At 44.4% G+C, this 19,835-nt stretch overlaps 1 protein-coding gene across 2 annotated transcripts in view; it reads right to left on the bottom strand.

Annotated features, from left to right (window-relative positions):
- HDLBP (high density lipoprotein binding protein) overlaps nt 1-19,835 on the bottom strand; it is a 69,496-nt gene that overhangs the window by 48,768 nt on the left and 893 nt on the right. The window lies entirely within an intron of this gene.

Raw genomic sequence — 19,835 nt, 5'->3', positions numbered from 1 at the left:
TGAGAAAGACAGATGCACCCCTATGTTTATCGCAGCACTATTTACAATAGCCAAGAAATGGAAGTAACCTAAGTGTCCATCAGTAGATGAATGGATAAAGAAGATGTGGTACATATACACAATGGAATATTATTCAGCCATAAGAATAAAACAAATCCTACCACTTCCAAAAACATGGATGGAGCTAGAGGGTATTATGCTCAGTGAAATAAGCCAAGGAAGGAGAAAGACAAATACCAAATGATTTCACTCATATGTGGAGCATAAAAACAAAGGAAAAACTGAAGGAACAAAACAGCAGCAGACTCACAGAACCCAAGAATGGACACACAGTTACCAAAGGGAAAGGGACTGGGGAGAATGGGAGGGTACGGAGGGATAAGGATGGGGAAGAAGAAAGGGGGTATTATGTTTAGCATGTATAATGTGGAGGGTGGGGGAAAGGGGAGGGCTGTGCAACACAGAGAAGACAAGTAGTGATTCTACATCTTACTACGCTGATGGACAGTGAATGTAATGGGGTTTGTCGGGGGGACTTGGTGTAGGGGAGAGCCTAGTAAACATAATGTTCTTCATCTAATTATAGATTAATGATAACAAAATTTTAAAAACAAACAAATAAATAAATAAAAATTATGTCAGTTGAAACAAATCTTAAACCATATGCCCAGGGTCCATGTCGACCACTGAAGAATATGCAGCTCCACATTGTGTTGACACGTAGCCGCTGTGTTAGGAAGACACCTATGTATGCACACAGTACCTCTAGGACACTCAAGCCACTGCGAATAGAAGAACAGGGGCACCAAGCCAGGTACTGAGAAACATCCGCAGTAGCAGCTGGATAAAGGAGGGGGACACACTAATGGACTTGGAAAGGTAACAAGACACAACCTAACAACAAAGTTACTAAGCTGGGAGGTGAGCACATATACTGCTTGTACCACTTACCAAAAAAATGTGCTTTAAAAGGCATAGACATTATGGACAGACATATGTTCAGTGCCGTGAGAGCTGACTACAGGAGGAGAGAAAGCTCTGCATTCATGATGCTTGTTACTTTTTCACCAGATACTACCATCTGGAGAGGCAAACAGAGGAACTGTGAGGTAGTATTAGCTCCCACAAATCAGAGAAAAGCCCAGTCCCAAGAATTCTTTTCTTTGCTGTGTTATTAGACCACGTAATCAGCAAGAGGTCTGAAGCAAGACTTTTGTTGTTGATTTCTTTGTGAGGGACCACTCATTACCAAAAGAATGAGAATTTGCATTAACCCATTAAAACTTTTGGGAATTGGAAGATACGTAAGAACTGTCTTTAAATATGAAGTACAGTAAGGGAAGGGCTGAATTCTGTCCAGCGGCCAGCATGGCACCAGGGACAACAAGGGGCAGGGGAGGGCCATGGGAACATCTTCCACCTCAGTGCAAAGAGAAAGGCCTCTAACAGTGAGCACGCCTCTCTGGACTTGTACCCTGGAAACCAGGCAGAGACTGCTCCCACCAGCAGCATGCTCCCCGCTGTCTGGCTTAGATGACTCCTTACGGCTCCTCCGTCTCTAAAATTATTTGTTCAGTGAAGAAACCGGCCACTAGTTCCATGTAGAAATGCATCCATGTCTCTGAACACCATGGTGACACGATTCAGAGCAGCCCCTGGACACACATATTCCTCATTCCCCATCCCCAGGGGAGGGGGTGAGGATGCTGCATGGGACACAGACACAGCAAGGCCCACCTCAAGGTGGTGGTGGCTTCTGGGAAGACAAGAGCAGCAAGGGTGGGATGGGGACAGACACCTAGAGATGAGGCCCTGGCAGCCTCGCCTTGATCCGACAACTAAATATATACTTTTAATCTTCCGACTATGAATCCCTTGAAAGGACAAGAAACAAAATAATTCCAAGTTTGACGTAGGGCAACAACCAATACTTGAAGATGTTTTTTTCCTACAATTTACACAGAAAAGTTCCATGAGCTAGAATGAGCTTAGCTCATGTTTATCAAAAACTGTGCTATGGATACAAAGCTAGTTAAAGTCCTGGGTGGAAATACTTGGGAATTAGAAACAGTTCTACCCAAGTAGAAATACAATGCTTTTCCACAAAGGAACAAACATCACAAAAATCCAGTCTTTGGATTCTCCCCTCCAGATGTTGAGCCCCAGTGGGTGACAGTCTGGGCTCAAAGTGTGCCTCTGCTTGGTGATACCAGGCACATTACATTTTTTCACTCGGCCTGTTTCCTCGTTCGTCAAATAAGGAGGTGGGACCCCATCATTTCTTCCAGTACTATCTTTCTCAGTCTGCTCTAGGGAGTAAACCTAACTTTTGGATTTAAAGACCTCCTAAGAAACCCTTAATTACACAGCTGTCCCCCACCAAAGATCTCAACATTAAGGTGCATGAACACAACCACCATTGGACAGACCAAAGAAGACAGAGCCTACTCTGTCCTGAGTCAGGCAGCAGAGAGCTTGGCCACGGTGCTGTAAGAACGAATGGGGGCAGGAGCTTAGCTGTTCATCTGTCATGAAAGAAAGCTGGGCAGGGAAAGAACAAACTTAACCTTCCTATTTATGAGAAAACCAACATCAACCAAAGAGGGCAGATGATAAAAGACAACCTGTCTGTGGCCCCACAGGAGGCCAGCAAGGTCCAGATCAGCATGGTGGCATCCAATGAGGGAGGCCAACTCTAAGCAGGGTTTCAGCACCCACTTAGGATGAACTCTAACTGCTGCGTGAAGAAAGGCTTAAAGGACAACAGCAGAAACAGAGAGAAATAAAAAGCCAACAGAAAGTCTGGAAACAACCACAACTTCCATGAGGAGAGTGACTGAAAACATCATGTCATATGCATGCAATGAAATGACTCAGCGCAGACACAGGGAAGATGGGCACACGCAAGAGGGCGTGGCCTCCGGGGCCGCTCTTCGGGAAAGGAGGAGGGGCCGCAGGTGCAGCCCATGCTCCTTACTTATTCTAGGAAGAGTCAGAGATGCAATGTACATACATCCCTCTGTATTTTCAAAAAGAAATAATGGAAGAAAACTGGGAGAAGTGGGGGGCGGAATGGGATGGATGCCAAACTCATCTGAATATACCATGATTCACAATGTTGCTTTTAGAACCATATAAATCAGAGAACAAACTCTCAAAGCAAATAAAATATGTCTTGCCTCTTCATCTTGATGCTGGTTATATCGGTGGGTTCAGTTAGTGAAATTGAGCCATATGCACTAAGGATTTGCAGTTTTCCTATGTTTACACTATAATAAAAAGCCTACTAAAAAAGTTCTAACAAATCTAACCATGTCACACTGGTGGCACAAGCATCAGAGAAGACATAACTTTAAAACACAATTATCTGACAGTATACTCCAAGTGAGACATGTCTTAATAATGTTTAGTACTGTTATTCTTAAAATGTTACATAAATCACAGGATAAGGTGACTAGGTAATCAATTTAATATGCTGAAGAACCAAGATTTTTGGCCTAAGTATAACATGCACATCGAAGTGAAAACCAAGTCAGTGTTACACGAACTAGAAAGAACTACACTCATGACTGGACCCGCGTCCATCCGTTACCAGAAGGAGGGCAGCAGCAAGGAGTGTCCTCAGCGTGCAGAATGTGTCACCCACATCACTCCCCACTAAGAGGAACTGGGCCTGCTGGGGACCAATGGCGGATCCGGGCCTGGGGCAGAGTATGACAAGATGGGGCATCTTGCTGTGGCAGAAAGGTGGTGGCCCCAGACAATGGGGCTCTGTCCAAGGAACACAACCAACTTGGGGGAACAATATGAGCATCAAAAAATGGCTTCAGTGGTTTGAAACACATTTACATACAGAGCAGTGAGTTTATAATACTGGGAGGGAAAAGCCACAAATAAATGTTTTGTCACTTGAGATGTTGCTAGTCCCATGCACTCTAAGACACTGATAAAGGAAAGAAAGTATTCATTTCTCCTTTTTCTCCAGTGGGAACTGTGTTTCTGGGTAGCCAGAATTGGTAAGAACAACCTTCTTTATACAAGAATGCCAACTAATACATGTATAAACAGAATAAGACAAATCTTCAATTTTGTAATTGCTAATTTTAGGCTAAATCATGGCCCCCAAAGATATCCATGTCCTCCCTAGTACCTGTGAATGTTACAGATGAATTAAGAATACTGACATGGGGAGACTGCCTTGGATTAAGCAGGTAGTACTAAATGTAATCACAAGTGTCCTTAAAATCACGTGCTTTAGAGGAGGAGGATGCAGATGGCTTTGAGAAGCCAGAAAATGCAAAAAACGATTCTTCCCTACAGCCTCCAGGAGGCCCTGCTGACACCTTGACTTTACTCCAGGGAGACTGACTTCAGCCCAGTTTGTGATACTTTGTTACAGCAGCACTGGAACTGATACACCAATGAGATAATGGACACAAGCAAGATGGCTGTTCAACACAATGGATAAGTGGTTGATAAAGACCTTTATAAGGGATAAAATCAGCCTGCTGACTCTGTACCCATGGGTCAATCATGACATCACAAAAAGAAAGACAGCCAGATATTATGCCACTGGTATAACACGTTAGGTGCAAGCACGGCCTATGATACAGCGATGCCGCTCCCACCTCCCACATCATCCCACCTAAACCCAACCCTGAAAAACACAAAAATGAAAACAAAAACCAAACCCAAAACCAAAACCAAGTGAGCATCCAGACCTAGCTACCAATCCACAGGAAATACAAGCACCAAATCCAGAAAGTAGGAAATCCACAGCACAAATGACCCAGCTGCTTTCATAAGCAAACAACATGGAAAAAAAAAAAAAAAAAAAAAGTAAGAAAGGAGTTGTTATAGATTTTAAAAGAGACTTAAGAAGCATCAACTAAATGCAGCATGGAGACCTTCTTTGGGTTTTGATTCCGATAAAGCAAGTATAAAAACCCTTTGCAACATATGGAGAAAACTGAACACAGAATAGATATTGGATGACATTAACAAAGTATAGTTAATTTTGTTAGGTCCGATTTCTTTAAGCTCCCATCTACTAAAGATACATTGCTAAAGTGTTCACAAGCGACAAGAGATCTGAGGCTTGCTTTAAAATACTCAAACTCAAAAAGTAAGGGAAGAGGGAAGTATGAAGATAAAGCAAATATGGCAATGCGCTACCATTTGTCGAAGCTAGTGGACAGATGGCATCAGTACACTCTTCTATTGTGGAGAATGTTTGAAAGTTTTCCTAATAAGGTTTTAAAAAGGAAAAGATCAAAGAACACTACTTATTAAAGTCTATAGGATGCTGCCAAAGCTGTGCTCAGAGGGTGAATCAAACTTGTAAATTTTATTACAAGAATGAAAATAAATGAGCTAAGCAATCAAGTCCAGATGGGGAGAGAAAACAGAAGTAGTGAAGGAAAAAATAAAATAGAATTGGTGAAACTGAAAACACAAAAAGCAGCTGATTTGGTCAATCGAAACCAAAATCATTTTCTCAGGAAAAAAAAAAGCAATCAAGAGCAATTAACTTTTTAGTCCGACAAAGAAAAGGACTGAACAACACACAGAAGATGAGGTCATAGTGCTTGCCTGGTTTTGAAATAAGAATGGTATTACCAGTGGCAGTAATTATATCTTCTGGTAACTCCCAAGGAAGTAAGAGTTTCTTTGTCCTCTGGGGGTCCCACAAATTATTTTTGTATCTCACTGGTACTAATTGGGTTCTAAGCCCATTAAGGGACCAATAACTGTAGCCAAGGGACCAAGGGGGTGGGATATGTCTATTAGCCACAGCCAATCAGGGTACACTCATGCAGCTGGGCCATTTCATCTAAAACACATGGCTTGTACATGGTGGAAAAGGTGGCTCCCCAGAGGAAAATCAGGGAACTGTTTTGCCTCCCCAAAACAAATGAATGCAGAGAAAAGAGGTTATCAATGACAAACCAATTTAAAAATATGCAAAATTTTAAACAAAATACCAGCCCAATAAATCTGGCATTAAATTTAGGAAATAAGACACTGTGACTAAGTAAAATCTGTTCTAGTGATGCAGTAATGATTCATTATTAGGAAATGTATACACCTCACATTTACAGCTCAAAGGAGGACAAATAAAACATATATATGACTGATGGATGGCCATCCTAAAAAATGCCCGAAAGACTGATGAAATTCATCACTATTCCTTGCTTCCTACTGAATTTAACACCAGGAATAGAGGAAAATGGCAATGTGAAAAGTATTTCCCAGAAATAAAATACATCATACTTCACGTAAAGCTCAAGTTACTCTATTAAGTAACAAAATGACAAAGATGTCTTGTATTTTCAAAGACTGTCAAACATGAGCTTAAGGAGACATAATTAAGCAAAGAGACAAATACCTGTTTGCAAAAGACCCCTCTATTATAACGAAAACCAAAGTTCGGTAAGTCACAAAACATACACGTGTGCGTGCATACGCACAGACGCACACACGCAGGCCTGAATCATGAAGAGGATGCCATGTCTCCACCAGGAGACTCAATCACAAGAACACCTATTGTCTCCAAGGTCATCTACAACCTCAAGCAAATGCCAAATAACATCTGTGATAGAGTAATGGCCACCCAAAGATCCCAGGATCCCAGTATCTGGAATGAAAATGTTACTTTATTTGGAAAAATGTTGAAGATCTTGAGATTGCCGTGGATTATCTGGGTGGGCCCTAAAGGCCATCGCAAGTACTTTTAGAAAGAAAGGCAAAGAGACCACACAAAGGAGAAGCTGTATGGAGATGGAGGCAGACGAGCGGTGGGCCACAAGCCCAGGAACGTGGACGTGGCCCCCAGAAGACAGAAGAGCCGAAGGCCAGTCTCTCCTCTGGAGCAGCAGAGGGATGATGGCCCCGACGGATCTCCCATTTCCAGCCTCCAGAACTGTTGAGAAAACCAGTTGCTGTTGTTTCAAGCCACTCAATTTGTGGTAATATATCAAGGCAGCCCTAGGAAGCTAACATCCCAGCAGGGTGTTCTATTGTTGTTTTTACTGTAAAAAAGGCTCCCAAATTCACCTAAAAATAAAATCAGCCTAGTTTATTTGGGAAAGAAAAAGTCCGTATACACTGCAAGCAACAGTAATTATTACTTGGCGGTATTAGCTAAGGAAGAGGAAAAAAGATGAATGGAACAGACTCAAACACCTACGAGCTTACCCTATGTAAGCGCCACCTCAAGTCAGCAAGGATGGACGAGGCAACGAACAGAACTGGGCCAATTTGTCATCCATTTTGGAAAAATATGAAGGTGCTCCATACACCTCACACCATACTCCAAAATAAATTTTAGCTGGATTAGAGATCTGGAAGCAAACAATCGAGCCTTGAGGCGCTGGAAAGCCTGTGATTAGGGGGCGCAAAAGCCTACTGATGATACAGACTGGAGACAACACGGAGGATGATACTGACTCATCTGGTCCTATGGGAGTTTAAGAATCTTATACAGCAAAGACTGTCTAATACATATGGAAGTTAGGATACAAATAGTTTTTCTGTTTGGAAAACCTCTGAACTGGCTAGGACATGTGAACATACAGTTCAAAGAATATTAACACAAACTGCATAAACCGACGATCAGACGTTCCTCCTCACTCAGCCCTTACTCTGAGGTGAACAAAAACGAGCAAAGGTGACACAGGTCTTGAAATGGTGAGGAAAAACAGGCCACAGTACAGCTGAGGATGTGTAAAATTAGACGGCAATTTAAAGACAACAGTTAACAGACGTCCGCACAGTCCAATTCAGCAGTCACTCTTCCAAAGGGCTCCTCTCAGTACCTGCACGAGGGTGCAGAAAGCACAGGCTCTCAGGAGTGAGGCTGACAGCAGGGCTGCCACAGGCAGAGAACTGGAAAGGCCGGGCGCACCAGTGAGGCTGTGCTAACCGCCCACCGACACCACACTGCAGGCAGACCAGTGCGAAGAGTGAGGCCAGGGCCCAAGTAGTAGCCTGCACACAGCAGAAAGACAGGGTACTCGGCTTTCTTTTTAAAACCCGGGACACGGGCTTCCACATAAGGGAGTGTCCACATAGCAGGGCTACGAGAGCCCAGCTGGGGTGAAGAGGATGTCTATGGGTTGGGGTGTCAGAGGCTGAATGAGGTAAAGAAGCCAGAGGGCACCTGTGCAGGCCAGGGCAGCAATAGGAGACTGGGAACATACAAGGTGACTAATCAAATAGACCAGTACATGAGGGACACTGGCACTGAGGACTGTCACTGTTGGAAAAGGGTGCTAGCAATTAAGAAGGGGATAAAGTAGAATGCAACCCTGTGACACCAGACTGCAGTTGGAGGTATGGGAATTAACACACCTTTTTCAATATATAGATATAGAAATAGACACAGGCATGAGTACACAGGCATGCATATTTGCGTACGTAAGCGTGTACATGTACGTGTACACACACACACACACACTCTGCAGCTTCGTCTGCTGAGAGGGGCCTGAGGGCAGGAACATCTCAACAACCAATCTACCTGGTGCCAGACTCTGCTTCAGAAGACCACCTGTCATGAAAGGAACCCAGCCTGCTTGAAGAAAAGCCTGAGGCCAGGGCTGGGACAGGGGAAGCTGCCGTACCAGAAGGCGAGAGGTGCTAAATGAGTAACGGGAACACAGCAGAAGAGCATAGGGGCCGGCTTTAAGGGGCAGTGTGACGGTCAAAGTAAACATTGATAATAGAGAATGATAACTTACTGAATAAAATGGGACACAGTTAGCCTACCTTGATATTAATGATTGATAATTAAGAAAATAAAAGTTTGATAGGAACAGATACTTAGTTTCAAGTACTGCCTCACTGTATATTTAATTATAAAGACCTCATAGTGGACAAGCCTGGCAAACACCACTTAAGGTGCCCAGTGATCACAGTCAACATCACTAGTAACGGGACAAAATAAAATTGTGCACTGTGATATAATGATCTACAAGAGGTGGATACCTGGTCTTCAGATGGCCAAAGTATATTTCTCAGATATCTGGTCTTCAGCCAGTCCCTAAAACACTTAGGAGCCATAAAGTTGGAAAGGGTCTTTATGTTAATGAGACCTTTGGACCCCACCTGAGGGAAGGGCTGGTTGCCAGGGAGACCAACCACGTGACCAGAGGCGGGTGGGAACCTCCAGCCCGCAGCCCCTGGGAGGGGAGAGCACAGAGGGGCTGGAGACCGACTCAGCCAACAGCCAGCGACTTAGTCAACCTTGACTCTGCAGTGCAGCCCCCACGAACCACGAGGAGAGAGCATTTTGCCCATTTGTATCCTGCTTAACCGAGTGACAGTGTCCACACTTGGGGAGCCAGAACATCTCCACATGCTGCCGAGCAACGCCCCACCCTCCTTTTTGGGGACCTTGCTCTATATATCTCTGTTGACTTATATCCTTTACAGTTTCTTTTATTAAACTGGTAAATGTGTTTTCCTGAGTTCTGTGAGCTGTTCTAGCAAACTCATAACCCTAAGTGGGAACCTTCAGTCAAGCTGGTTGGTGAGAAGAACAGGTAACAAGAAGCCTGGGGCTTGGGACCAGCGTCTGGAGTGGGGGTGGAGGACAGTATGGGAGGACAGAGCCTTAACCTGGGGAGTCTGGGGCACTCTGCGGACAGTGAGAACTGAACCGAATTCTCCATCGCCCTCTTGGTGTTCAGGAGGGGCTTTCCCACACAGGGTACCAGGAATTGGGCCTGGGGACCACTGGATGTGCCCTCTGAGAGAATGCAGAAAGAATGACCCAACATCCCCGTGTGCTGTTCCAGCCATGATGCAGGACCTGAGCCTGACTGACAGGAGCGCCCAGTCACTGGCAGACATGCTACAAAACAACTTCCTGTCATCATTGCAAGTGTCAGGGTCAGGAAGGCAGGTAGGACACAAACTCCGCATTCTGCAGGAGACCTGAGACACCTGACCAGGAGCGCTACCATGTCATTCTGAACCAGAGCCTTTTGGTGAAACGTGAATGGGTCTGAAAGTAGCAGTGCATTCATGTTATTTTCCTGAACTTGGCAGTTGTACTGTGATTAAGGAGTATACCACAGTACCCGTGGGCATGAGGTCTCATGTTACCAGCTTACTCTCAGGTGGCTCAGAAAAAGTCCTTTGTTCTTGGAATACTTCTGTAAGTATAAAATAATTAAAAATATAAATGAAATGGGAGATAGTACTACTTCGGTAAATAGAAAAAATAAACGCCTTAATTTGTAAATAAACGTATCAACAAAGAGGGACAGCATATGACATTGACCATTCAAGGTCAATGTCAAAATCCAGTTTAATCCTAAATTCAACTATTAAGATCAATTTATCTTTCACCCAGGTTTTATGTAGCCTAACAAAGTTTTACCTATATTTTATAATATTGTTACGATACTGAAGCCTGTTACACATTTCTATACAAAGCTAATGGAAGATCTTTTTCGACTATCAGAAAGAGTCAAGGAAGGTGCTGGCAGCGCAGCCCAAACTCCAAGGTCTGCACAGAGCCCCCCAGGAGGCAGGAGTCTCTGCGCTCCTCAAACTTCTCAGACACCACACTAAGATGGGGAAAGCACGACACGCCCCATGGGAGCCAGCCATGGGCCTTGTGACCCACCAACAGACTATTCTGAGCGAGAAGCAGAACTCAGAAAACTAGCCATACCAGGCAAGAGGGCACTGCCCAAGGAGAAGGGAGGACCAGGCTGGGGGAGTGCAGTGGCCATGTACATGAGCAGCCGCTCAAAGAGAAGGTATGTCCACACACACACCGCCTTCCACCTCAGGATGCACACAGAGATAGGAGATGAGCAAGAGTACATCTGGGATCATGGTGTCATTGTAAGAAGCCTCCTAATGCACACCAAATTAAGCTCTAAATAAGCTGAAATGAAAAAAGCCCTCAATAAAGCCACACGGCCGCATCATGGTATCCAAACTAATTACTATACTCGCCAGTTGCAATGTGATCTGATGGAGGGAAACCACAGGGTCTTTCAGCGCCATTTCCTCCTTGAAGATTTAGTCCTGGAACGACCAGCACCACCTGGAACCACAAGATCCTCAATCCCAAGAAATGAAGGGCGGGAGGTCTACTCGTGTTCTCAAAGATGTAGTTAAGCACACCTGACGCCCCAGCCAACCCAAGACAAGGTGAGGCTGACGTGCCAGGTTGCTCCCACAGCAAAGGCATCTTTCACAGGTCAAAGGAAAGCCAACATATTTTCTTAAAGACATTGCCCCAGTAACACTACTGTCTTCTCTCTTCACTTGCCCAATCTCTCAGAAAAGAACTGTACTTACCAATATCAAGGGGAAATGATCATCTCCAGCACCTGTACAAACTAAGGCTGGACCCCCAACAGCATGAAGCCACACAGGATCACCCTGGCTGCAGCTGGCTCTTGTCTGTGCATCCCAGAGGCCACAGGGCTGAGCCTGCAAGCCCAGGGGCTGGTGCACAGGCAGCCCGGCAGACCTGCTGAGCTCACTGCACTGGCAGCAAAGGCAACACACAACTTTGGTCTCAGGGGCTGGCAAGTCAGCTCCAAGCACAAGCAAATGTATCAAAATAGAAGCCTTGTTTCGAAAGAAGAAAACCGTATTCTTCAAGCTGATTTCACACAGTGATTTAAGCCAGTGCTACAGGACCACCAAGCTAGCCTATTTACCAGAAAAAAATCAAAGCACTAAATCCAATTCAGTAATTCCACCTGAAACATATTTATAAATGAGCTATAAGTATTTGCTGCAGAAATGGAGTCCACACGTGTCACCACCTAATACACTACATTCAGGAGTCAGTGCACTATCTCCAACATAAAACAAAGTGAGAGAAAAAAGTCAACTTAAAGTCCCATTCAGAAAACTCCAGCCAGGGCCTTCCGGAAGTTCTGGGACCATCAAGCGACACAGCTCACATCTGTCAGAATGGCACAATAGAAAGGCACATGAGCACGTAGGGCCATCCAGTCCTCTCCTTTTAATTTTTAAAGAAAAAGAGTTAAAGAGAGGGTAAAAGGTTTCCAATTGTATAATAAGTCATCAGAAACCATGCAAGTCTATTGGAAGAGCCCTGGGGGAAGAACTGCTTCTCAGGACATCACACCCCTCAAGCCTGATTTCAAAACCAGCAAAAAAATGCCCAATAAATGATTCCCTTTCAAAAATGATTACTTCTAACTCTACACTCCTATTTTTTCCTCTTTCCCCCTGACTTCTGTTTGTTCCAAAGAGTCTTTAGGGGTAAGGGCGGTTTCTCTAGCTTCACCATTTCCCTGAAGACTGTCTGCTGTGGCAACTTCTTCGGAGAATACTCTCTCCAGAGCCTCCCGATGTAAATCTGCTAATAGGCTAGGGGTGGTTGCCATGCACGGAGCTGCTATCAAGGCACCTGTGCAAAGACTGCTTTCCCTCCCCAGGAGCCACACACACCTGGAGGATTGCGGACACCTCAGAGTGTTAGACACCTTAGACTCTGTTTCTGCAGCATATACTTTTGCTGCATTATTTTGGAGCAGGGGAATTCTGCCACCATGCCCTCCTGTGCCTGCCCCTGGATTAAGTTGAAGAGATCAGTTAACTGCCCACCCAGGCCAAGTGCGGAGCAGGCCCAATCCCCACATCACCACAAAGTTCCCACCATAGACTCCCTGAAGGGCAAACAGTTAGTTTCTGCAGAGATAAAACAATACACACTGAATGTACCTGGCATAAGTTACTTCTCCCTCCAGAAAGAAACAAAGAAGAACACTGGTCCAGCCAGCACTGCATCTGGAAGCTCTGAATGGCCAATCAGAGCAAGCTAAGCCATGGGAATGCCGCTTATGTGCAGTCCTCTCTCACCTAGCAGAGCAACACCAAGTACTGCCCCACTTCATCATTCAGTCCCCAGCTCAAACCACACCAAGACAAGTGCTAGAAGGTCAGACAAAGGACACGCCAGTTAGGGTAACAGTGTAGGAAATGAGCAAGAGGACACGGTGTTACACAGAACGCCTGGCTGCCTGAGCAGCGGCAGGCCCCTGACCACTGCTGTACTACACCTTCAAAGGCACCTGCTCAGCCTGCTTTTGGGCCCTGAACGTCAACAGTTTGTTAATCCGGGCACACCCAAACATCTGGGCAAAGCTGCTCCTTGAAGCCACTGGCTGACACCACAAGTGCAAAGTTGCTGAAGAACACGAAAGCACCACATTGAGACCTGGCGTTCGGACTGGCTTGTTTCTATGTCCAGCATATCCCTTAGGGCATGGAGAGCAGCTCCTGGTCAGCAGTCCATTATAATTCACTGAAAGTCAGTGAAGGACAAGTGCTCACAATATTCCTTTTTAGCTAACAACACTGTCTTGTCTGTTCATCCCCTCAAAACACTCATGGGACACCTGCCACGACTGCATGACTGCTGCTCCACGGGTCCAAAACAAGTACAAGTGCTTTTGGGGCTTGTCCTGTATCAGACTGGGGGCAGGGGCTTACTTCAGGAGATGGGTGCCTTCATCAGATGACATCCGAGAGGCACTGGAGGTGCTGTGACAGGATGGTAAAGGCACAGTCCAGAAAGAGTCTGGAGTGGAAAGCAGATCCCAGGAAGGCAGCCAGATGGACTGACAGCAGCCACCTACAGGTCACTACTCCACAGGGATGTGCCCTAAATGCTCAATGGCTTTAGGACTGGAACTTTGATTTTTTTTCACTTCCTTACCCAAAACCTACTGATGAAGACTGAAATAAGGGAGACAGATTAAAAAACCTATGGGACACAAAACAACCATGTTTACTTCAGGGTAGAACATCTTACTGCAAAGGCCTGGTTGGCCCCACTCCTGGACCAGAAAGGACTACAGGATGTGATATCACCTTCTTGAACTCAAGATTTAGCATAAGCTAAAGACACTGGGGGGAAGCACTAGGTAGAGCTAACAAGCCTCAATGTTCAAACATGTGAACTTCTAAAGGCAGGACCAAGATAAAGACGAAATAATTACAGATCTTGACTTCTCTGTGCCTTATCTCCTGACCTCTATAAAGTCTGGGGATATTAATACCTACCTTTTGGTGTCACTATGAAGATCACATAAGCTTACCTGTAGAGTGCTTATTAACCCAAGCCTGGCACAGAATAAGCTCGGTGGAGACAGTCCATTACCATCGCCCACCTTGAGGACTCCAACAGTGCAGGCACGACAGCTCTGCCTCAGCCACTCCTGCAGAGGCTCCACCTGGCAAGGCTCTTCTCTCAGCTGAACAACAGGGCCTGCCACACGCTCAGCCCTCTCAAGAACAGACTCTATACAGCACGGCTTCTCAACCTCAGCACTGCTGACCTTCTGGACCAGACAATTCGTATGGGACCGCCCTGGGCACTGCAGTGTGGTGGGCACCTCTGGCCTCTTACCACTAGATGCCAGCAGCACCCCTGACGCAGGACCATGGAAAATGTGCCTGATGTTCCAGACATTGCCAGATGTTCTCTGCTGAGCAACATAGCCTGGCTGAGCCACTGCTGAAAATAAAGGGCATGATGCCTGGTGCATAGGACACAGTGAACAAGAGCTTTATTCTAGCAAGGATAGATTTACCAAGGATGGTCTACCAAGGAATGTGATTTCTGGCATCAAAATGTTGTGAAACATGATGACAATAAAACAACACAGAAGAAGGCAAAGCTTTTGTTATTACTTATGCATCCTTGAAATGGATCACAAAACAGTGTGCTAGAGGGCTGCTGTGCCTCTGCCAGCCTTCCAGACCTGAGGATTAAGTTGCTGATGGACTGAGTTGACCAAGAGTTCTGTGCTATTAGAGTGGTAAAAATGATCAGAGATTCAGCTTCTCATCTTTAAAGGCAAAGTGCTGAGCTCCTACAGGCTAACTAACACCCAAAGTCAAGTACAGGCCCCAAACTGAAGTGCAGCTCCTGACTCCCAGTCCTCACCTGGACAAACATTCCAACCTTCCAGTGCCTCTGAGTCTAAACCTAGGACACAAGCCACGGCAGCGTGTCTCACAAAGCCCATCTCCACAGACATCTAAGATCAATTCAGACAAATCACAGGCAGAACAGAGAGGGTTTTCATAAGACACCTACTTGAAAAGAATGCATACGGACTGCTCAGTGCCACTTGCTAACTACAGGCCTCTGCACCAGCACCTTCCTGCCTTTCCTTGCCACTGATGAGGCCTGTGGTCCCAGTGGTGGCATCTCAGGGCACCACCGTGCATCCTGAGGACCCTGCACCCAAGGCAGAGCCTGGGATGGGATGGTACAGGGCTGCGGGGCTTTATTAATGATAGTATTGGTTTTATTAATGATAGTATTAATACATTAATACTACAACAAGGCTGCTGTAGTGGTCTACCAAATAATGTGATTTTTGGCACAAATGTAACTACAACAAAACAATGTAAAAACTGGCAATCCCTCATGATTCTTCCCCAAAAAATATTTCCAAAATTGTTATATCAAGTATTTTTTTCTTGGATATATTAACATATGGTTTAAATACAAACAGGATCATATTATGTGCATTGTTTACCATTTGCTACACTTAGTCCACTTCAAAATGCATCATGGCTGTTTTTCCAAGTTTACAAATATACATTGTTTATTAACAAGGATATGTCGAATGGGAATAAACATAACTTATAAATCCCCTATCGATGTTGCTATTAGTGGGTGGTTACAAACACTTAAAATACCCTCTGCTCACTTGAGCCTGTACCTGCATATGATTACAGAGGATGCATGGATAGGGATCAACAAGGCAAGATTACCCTCCCAACAAGCTACAACTAACTATTTATACCCCACACCAGGAGTGTATCTGTCCCCCTCACCTTGATAACTAAAAGTGGTCATGTTATTTTTTTCCAATCTGTAGGGAAATATGATTTTAATGTCAATTCTTTGCATATCAATGAAACCAAAATCCTACTCTGCTTACTGGCCATTTGCTTTTCTTAGAAAATCTGGCTTCCTACTGACAATTACTGTCCACTTTCTACCAGCATTTCCACACACACTTGAAAAACGGCAAATCCACAGCTGGGCTACAAAGGAGTAGCAAAGAACAAAAGATCTACAAATTTAAGTGAAACTCAACTTGTAAGCTAAAAATAACACTCCTAATGGGCACCCTAATGGGCACTCCTAATGGGGAAGTAAATTCTTCCATAGTTATTGCTAAGACTGTAGCCTTCTCTCCTCATTTGACCCCCAGAACACAAGCAGCTAGCTGGGCAAGAGGCTGGAATGTGTTTTTTCTGGAGAATCCAAAGAGACTGAAGAAGCTGATGGGGTCCCGTGAGGCGATGGCCCAGCCCAGTGCCTCTGCAGTGAAGACCACGATCGGCAAGTCCCGAAGCAGCTCAGGGGCCCTCTGATGTATGAGCAGGCAGGCAAACATCACCAGATAACCCAGAAAAGGCTCTGATAGGGAAGTCAAAACCCCAAAAAAAAGCTGCCTGAAGCAAATAGTGTCTTCAGGGAAACCGAAATTTTAAAACTTACTAATGTCCTCAGAGAGATAAGAGAATATACTATATCCATGAAAACAGGAGGTATTTATAAGATAGAACAAGAGAAAGGGCTTAGAAATAAAATGAGAAAAACTCAATGAAAGGGCTAGAATAAATTTGAGAATGTCTTCCAGAAAGAAAATGGAAAGCCTAAGAAAATCAGAGTGTCAATCCAGAAGGCCCAACAGGTGAAATCGAGAAGAGAGAGGAAGTGAATGAGAAGAAATTGAAGCAATAAATCAAGACAGATGCCCAACATCAAAGAACAGAAGTTTCCAAATAAAGGGATCCAAAGTGTAGGTGACACACAGATGATAAAAGATTCCGAGGGACATTACTGTTCTGTGTGTTTTGAATTTTACAGAGAAAATCCTTCAAGCTTCAAAGAAGAAAACATGGTCACATCTAAAGGTTCAGAATCAGAATGGCTTCAGACTTCAACACTAAAGAGCAAAACGGTGCCCAACTCTCACTGCTGTGTTAGCGCAGGGAAAAAAAGCCCTTTAGACATACAAGGTCTCAAAACTTCGCCTGCCACACATCTGTTCCAGGACAACTATTTGAGGAAGTGCTCCATCAAAATGAGGGTCAAAAAAAAAAAATCAAGGAAGAATAAGACGTGGGTTCCAGGGACACCCAATGTAGATGATGTGCAGGGAGGTCTGGGAGAGATTTATTCAAGATGAGAGTAATAAAATACTGACTTTCATTAGATAAAAAAGACTGCATTTCTTGAAAAGAGATTTAGACAAAGGGTGAATTTTGGGTTGAATTTAATGACAGTTACATAGAAAACTAAGCACAACAAGACTTATAAGGACTTCAGGGAAAACTAAAACTCACCCAGGAAAGGAAAAGTGCCCCCATCACAGCATTTGGCTTGGCTGTTGGGGTGCCACTAGACAGTCTGAACAGGAAACAAGGACCTAATTAAAGTCAGTCCTGCTTTGGGCGGTCATCTATCTACTTGTCTGCACAGAGAATGCAGAGGGATAAAAGCTGAAATTTCATATCTACTCTCAGAGTCCAGTGAATAGACAAAGAACAGTGTGGAGCTGGAGGTGAAGACCAAAGAGATCAGCTGAGAGGCAAGTGTGCATGCTCTGCAAAGAAGGAAATCAGTAATTTTTCCTTAAAGCCTTTCTAGGTTTATTTGACTTACAAACTACATGAAGATAGAGCCTTAATTTGAAATCAAATCATCTTCATATGAATGCCAATAAAAAGTATTAAGGGAGAGTATGCATGGTCAACATACTGCTGCCAGATTAAGAGCAAGAAGATGCCCGCACATCTGGAACACACCTGGCTGGTCTTTAATGGTTATTTGAGAAACTTCAGTGAACAACAGCCTACTAGGGATAACACTCCTAAACTATCTCTGATTTTAAAAATACGAAAAACAAAACCAAACTTACTTTACCCCCAAAGTAACCTGTGTGATCAATTTGGAAAGTATTATACACAAGAAAATAGTTCCTTTCTTGATTTTCAAATGGCTGATGCTGTGGTGGTGTTCTAACGCAAGGGCAGATGCATTCTTAGACTGTAGTGCTCTGGCCGCTTTTCCACCTGGTCAATAACTACTCAGCTGGGGGATACGTTTCTTCCAAGGGCTTGGTTATTTCTGAAAATAAAGTGGGAAAAGCCTTCCTGTGGTCAATGGCCCTGTGGAACTGGTGTACAGTGAAGGGCTGTGCCAAACCTAAGTACTGAACTTCCAAAAGTGTGTTATCTGCTCACGCTATTTTGGTAAATAAGTAAGTTTCAGCTGGGAAACATTAATGGAGAACTCATCTGACCCACCTGTGACTAAGGCTCACACGTCATCCCAATGGAGAGTATAATTATGTGAAACCCTGTCCAAGTCAGATTGCCTTAGCAGGACTGACTGACAGGCTTAAAGCCCCTCACAGGATCTCAGCCAAGCCTTCCACCATTTAAGATGTTCGCAGTGCACCAAATTCTCAGTCTCTGGCCCACGTATGCCACCAGCTATAGCTGTCATACGTCCCCTTTGCATAAGCTAGTCTTTGACCTAGAACACCCCATTCTGCCAACTCCACCTGTAAATACTCATTCATTTTGTAAATTCCAGTTCAAGAACATTCTTTGTGAAGACTCTCCAACAGGTAATCACTGTCTCCTCTTTCCTATCTCCATATCTTGTACATATTTCTGTTACTGCACATAGAACACTGTCATCTGATTATTCTTTCACAAGTGAATCTTTCATAGTAGCCCATAAGCTGTTTGAGGGAGGGAAAAAGTGTATATCCTCTTTACCTTTGCATCCCCAGAACACTCAACAGTATCTGGTACACTGCAACTTCTGATAAATGGTTTTTTAATAGAAATGTGGAAATGAAATCATGAGGCCAAAGTCAGACAATCAGAAGCCCAAACAAGAGACCAAAGGAAAAAAATACTTGATGAATCCAGAAGGTATTCTCCCATCAGGTCACTGAGAAGTCAGCCTTGCCCACTGGAGAGGGCACTGTGACAAGGATTCAGCTGGGCCTGCAGGTGCCAAGAAATGTGGACTGACTGCTTCTGAGGAGTGCTGTCCTCACACGCAATGCTATTACTCAAATGGCTTTAACTTGCTTAGAGATGAGTGCATGGGACATGGAAGAGCTAATGGCAGTTACAAGGAATTTTAATACTCGTTGTAAACAACCGGCTTCCAAACGTCCCTGAAGACTTGAAGGGGTATGTTCTGTGTTCTCCAAGCCTAAAGCTCTCCTGATGGGTTGATAGTTGACATTTCAGACCCACAGAACTGGGAGTTCAATACGGAAGCCATTCTTAACATCTTCTCAACTACTTTAAATCGCTGCTTCTCAGAATCTTAGTATTATATGTACTTAATAAGTTTAGCGTGGGGGTACTTAGGTGTTTTCAAAATGATCAAAGTCTAAGCCCCAGCACTGTTTCATTCCATATTTTATCCTACAGTGCTACAGGCTGAGTCAGATTTCTAATGGTAACGTGCTCCATCTTAATAGGGCCTTAAGAAAGTTACCTGCCAAGAGAATGACTGCCCTTATGCAGACACCAAACACAACAGTCACTGCCACAGGGCTTAAGGTAGCTTTAAACCGAGGACACCACAAAACCCAAAACTGGTGGGCGAGTCAACTCGACACTGAAGATTTCGACTCCTCTATATTCCTTCGGATGTCTCATCTGACCAGATGCAATGTTTAGTAAACGCTACACAGGAAGACTTTTTCTGTGGTTTTTACAGGGCACCCAAACACCCTCGCAAGTCTCACCCTCCCCTTTCTCAAGTCGGG

Source organism: Manis javanica, chromosome 12 (genome assembly GCF_040802235.1).
Source record: "Manis javanica isolate MJ-LG chromosome 12, MJ_LKY, whole genome shotgun sequence".
NCBI classification, from domain to species: Eukaryota; Metazoa; Chordata; class Mammalia; order Pholidota; family Manidae; genus Manis; species Manis javanica.
This window is presented reverse-complemented; position numbering and strand designations above follow the sequence as displayed.